The following is a 5,106-nucleotide window of genomic DNA, read 5'->3' on the forward strand; positions in this document are numbered from 1 at the left end:
GGCTAACCATCAGATTTTACAATCCATTAATCACCACATATAATAGTTAACTCAAGAGAAAGCCCAATCGAAAGGTGTGTTTGCAAGTCAAGCTATACCTAATCCTAAAATGCCAAACACAGCATTTGAAGTAACCGGTAATACTAGTAATGAAAATATAAATGTAGGTGAGTTAAATGCCATCACCACTCTCCGTTCTGGTAGAGCAGTTGATAACACTATATCTATGCCCATTGTTACCCCACCAGTGGTCATTACAACTAAAAATTTACTAGATACCGAAGTAGTAACTGAATATCCACTACCAAAAGAACGATTTTACCCGACTGATTATGGCTGTCGCGAAAGGTATTACCCGACAGACCAAAACTGCCGCAAGACCGTCGGAAAATGCTCGGTCGGCATAGGCTTCCGACGGTTTTTATTGGTCAAAACAGGCTGTCGGGGTTGAAGATCTTTGCCGACGGACATTCCCGCTGATAATAACCGTCGGATATGCCGCCGGTCAAAAACCGTCGGATAGTTCCTGCTGTCAAAAACCGTCGGATATTCCTGCTGCTAAAAACCGTCGGATATTCCTGCTGTTAAAAACCGTTGGATAGTTCTACTTTATTATGAACAAATCGGTTAGACCAAAATTTGTCATCAGCCGTCGGATATGCCAGCTGCTAGCCGTCGGATAGTTTGCTACTAGACAGTTTTCATCCGTCGGGTATTAGTTCTTTATTTAAAAAAAAATATTTTTTATAATAATTGTTTCAGGTATCCCAACATTACATTCTTGCAAGTTCCCACTCAAATGCTACAAACGCCAATGTATTTATAAAGAAACAATGTGTTCATAAAAAAAAACAAGAATAAAACATGTTGTTCACTAAGTATACATATTACTTCCTTTAGAAACCAAAAATCAGCAGACCACGCACACCATCCGTCTAACAACCAGTCCTAGTAATCTCTAGTACCATTACTTACAACAAACATACTCAAAAAACCAAAATAGATGAAGTTTGCATATCCCACACAATAGATTACTCATACTGCAACGTTGATTCAACCCTTCAACAAAATCACTAAGGTCTAAAGCATCTCACCAAGTTGGTAATCCATTTGCCAAGATCTTGAAGTGAGTTTTGCTGACAAAAATAAAAGAAGCAGAAGAAGATCATGAAGTACTCTCTTAGGAACTAGAAATAATTCTAGCTGTTCTATTCTAGCTATAAGTCGTAAAATACACCATGGAACTAGAAAGCATGGAACTAAAAGGACGACAATGTGGCCGTCGTTGTAAAATATAGGCAGTAAAGTTTACCGGTGGTATGCCAGCTTGAAGAGAAAGCTCAGCCACTGCTAAAGCTGTCAGGGGCGTAAGTTTAGAGGGCTTGATAACTACTGTACAACCACAAGCTAGAGCAGGAGTGACCTGAAACAACATAAATAGAGAGCTTATGATCTTCAAAAAGGCATAAAGGCATCAAGCAAAAACAAAAGGTATCCATATTCAAAATCTCAAACTATATGCAAAATGGGTTAAACTAGAGAGTATACCTTGCAAGTGAACATTGCTAAAGGGAAGTTCCATGGTGTAATCGCCCAACGACACCAACAACAGCTATAGAAAAAGAATGATGCAAGACCTTTAATAAAGTAATAATAGATCCATATAGATAAGCTTCAATTCAGTTAGAAAGCTTAAAAACAAATGGGAACATGTCAAGGTGGCTTTCTAGTGTTGATTGATGCATTTAAAACAAATGCCTAGTGCAGGGAAAAATGGGAAATACAAAAGAAATAGGATTTCACAAAGACAAAAAAAGGACCAAGACATTCTAAGTATACTTCCAAATTTGCAAAGAATGTTGGGACATTTTTTTTTTTGAAGTGATTAATAGCAAATGACACTTTGTATTAGTCAACTCAGAACAAAAAAAATATTCACAAACCGGTGGTTGGTCATTTTGATCAAGTTTAGATTTTTCAATTTTGTTATATGTTAGAAAGATGGTGGTATTGTTTGCTCTTTTGTATTGTAAAGTGAGTTTTTTTTGTTATTGGGATTGTTTTAGGCCCTAGCTTAGTTTTTGGTTGCTTCATAGAAAAATGAGTGGTCTGTACAAAAGGAATTGGCCTAGTCTTTAAAGGCTAGCTTAAATGAGTTTTTGGCTTGGTCTGTACAAAATGAGCTTAAATGAGTTTTTGGCTTGGCCTGGTCTGTACAAAAGGAATTGGCATGGTCTGCAGATAAAATGAGTTTTGGGCAGTCTTCTTTGGCTAGGCTTATGATATTGGTTTCGAATGGGCTGTCAGAGCTTATGATATTGGTTTCGAATGGGCCTGCTCTTTAAAGGCTAGCTTAAATCCTTATGCCCAGTTCGAAACTCTGACAGAAATTGTTAAAGGCCCAGTTCGAAACTTCATTGAAAGTGCTTCTCATATGCCCAGTTGGAAACTCGACAAAATCCTTAAAGGCTAGCTTCTCATATGCGATTCAAACTCTTTAAACTAAAGGCTACTCGACTTGTTATCGGTTTAAGGAACTTAAGGTCGCTTCCGACAGAACTAAAGGTCGCTCTAACTTGTTATGATCACCAAATAAACTCCTCGTTTAACTAAACCAATATCAATCAATATGCAATATCAATTTTCTCCTCGATTTAACTAATCAATACGCTAATATCGGTTTTAGCTAATCAATATGCAATTTTCTCGATAGAACGACATTGAAACTTACATATTGTAGAAGCCTAAAGCCAAAAGCCTCTCAATAGCCAAAACCTCTCAAAGTTGAAAACCTAAAAGAAACTCAAACTTCTAAACACAAAGCAGTGAAAAAAGATAATAACACTAGTATAGAAATTTTGAAGGCTCCTGGACTCGTAAGTGATGATTCTCAAATTGAGCTCCCTTTGTTATGTCTATGATTTATTCATATTATGATAAGGTGAAAAGGTGCTATTTCTCTCATTTAATCAAGCACAGGTTAACCAACCAGGAAACTCTATACACCAAAAGGAAACTATGTTAAAATGTATCAATCCATTTCATCTCCAACCCTTACTAATCAGTCAATCAACAAAGTCATAAATAAACCAACACATTGTTGGACAAACCCTTTCAGATATACGGCCATACACGTAACAACCATTTTCCTAACATCTATAACTGAATAATTAAAGTAGATAAGCAAGTGTCCATCTGAATAATCCACCAGCTGGTTCATTCAAACAATAGATATTATACTAAAAGTAACGAGCAAATATACTACAAACCGATAGAATGGGGCATATACTGAAAAGGACAGAATTTGAAGCAACAATTCTGTAAGCAATAACCAGAACGTGAAAGAGAATCATGGAAGACTTATATTATAGTACGAATCTTAGATCTTGCCCTCGCTTCGACCTAGCCCTTACTTTGTATTCCGTCATCCTTCCTATGTAAGGGAAAGGCTTTTAATTAAGGCCTATTCCCATGATAATGATATCATTAACATAATAGACGAGAGTATGAGAAGGAAGAGGAAGAAAAACACAACCTAAGTCAGATAACTAAAAGGTGGAATTTTGAATACAACAAGTTTATGACTAAAATGAGCTTCTAACACAATACTTTGAACCACGACGCGTCTTTGGTTATCAAGCCCTACACCGATAATGAGTTCGGGCATATCCAAGTAGCAATACTCTAATGAGTGACAATAACAAATTTAGGCATGCCTTAACCGTAAATGTAGTGAATTCGTTTGGTTATTATATTCCCCTGAAATAGCTTTAGAGGTTGTTGGAAATATAACATGCGAGGATACCTTTGTGTACCAAAAATTGCCGCAACATAGCAAAGATCTTCTCCCTTTGATTTTGCCTTGGCTACCACGAGCTCCCACTACAGGAATGAAATGTTTCATACAAAAACAAATAAAGCAAAACATTGTAAATCATGTCAAGACCAATTCCATGCAAAACATTGACAAATATGCACAATTATACCAAATTACCTGGATTTTTGCTTCTTCGTAACGACTTGCCTCATTATTACGCCAATGCTCCAAATGGATAAGAGGTCATTGGTGAAGTCATAGCAAAAGAATACGGACAACTTCAGGATGACCTACGAAGCGGCAGAACTTCTATAGGTGCATACCCTTCCTACAATTAATAACTACATTTAGCTAATAAATATGACCCACCCAACATTTTTATCTAACATTCATGTAAAGGTAGACCTATCTTTGATTCAATTTCTTTATATAGTAGTGATTTGTTGAGCAAATCGAATTTAACATCACTAGTCAGTATGTACTTCTCAAAGTTCAAAGAACAAAAGTAAATCACTTCTGAAGGAACGGGCGTGAGTATCTTTCTTGTTGTTGCCAAGAAATTATGAATACATCATAAGGGAGAGAGAGAGAGAGAGAGAGAGAGAGAGAGAGAGGAGTATAACTCACCTCATCACACATTTGGATCCACTCCATGTTTTAACAAGCATTTGACCATTTCTACTTCTCCATTAGCAACACGATTTCTGAAGGTGTGTAACTAGAGACATGACCATATATATATATTGGGGTCGACACCAGCCTATATAAATGTTATTATAATGATAGGGCATTTAATAATTATGAAGCATAAAACTTTATGTATACCTATAGCAAGGCTTTGTATGGACAGGACTAGAAGTGGATAACTTTCTTACCTCAAGCAAAAGTTCCACACATGGCAAGGACTTCATAGTAATAGATGTAAGAAGGGAAGTGTAAAAGAGTTAAAGACTATGAAAGGATAAATTGGGCTGCCAAAAAAGAAGAATAAAACAAATCATTTCAGAAAAGACACACCTGATACTAATTGATAGAGGAGGAAAAGAACCAGAAGAAATACATAACAAAGTATAAAATAGTCATCGGACTAGATTCGTGAAGTAGGTATGACAACCTGCATCATTTCTACAGGTACAAGACTAAATAATGCACATAGAAGAACCATACTGCACATCCATTTATTCATGTAAAAGTTGTGCTCAAAGTGCACTAACTGTAAACTCAAGATGTTAAAAAAATATATAGAGATTGATAGAGCTCTAAATTTTGACATAAACAAAAATACGGCT

At 36.3% G+C, this 5,106-nt stretch overlaps 1 long non-coding RNA gene across 1 annotated transcript; it reads right to left on the minus strand.

Moving 5' to 3' along the window:
* Nucleotides 1–778: 778 nt before the first annotated feature.
* LOC147481893 (uncharacterized) lies at nucleotides 779–1,612 on the minus strand. The gene is made up of 3 exons (XR_015206120.1): nucleotides 1,549–1,612; nucleotides 1,313–1,423; nucleotides 779–1,136 (listed from the first exon to the last, which is right to left on the minus strand). It is a non-coding gene; the product is annotated as an uncharacterized LOC147481893 (long non-coding RNA).
* Between the last annotated feature and the right edge of the window lie 3,494 nt (nucleotides 1,613–5,106).

Source organism: Coptis chinensis, chromosome 8 (genome assembly GCF_015680905.1).
Source record: "Coptis chinensis isolate HL-2020 chromosome 8, ASM1568090v1, whole genome shotgun sequence".
Lineage (NCBI taxonomy): Eukaryota > Viridiplantae > Streptophyta > Magnoliopsida > Ranunculales > Ranunculaceae > Coptis > Coptis chinensis.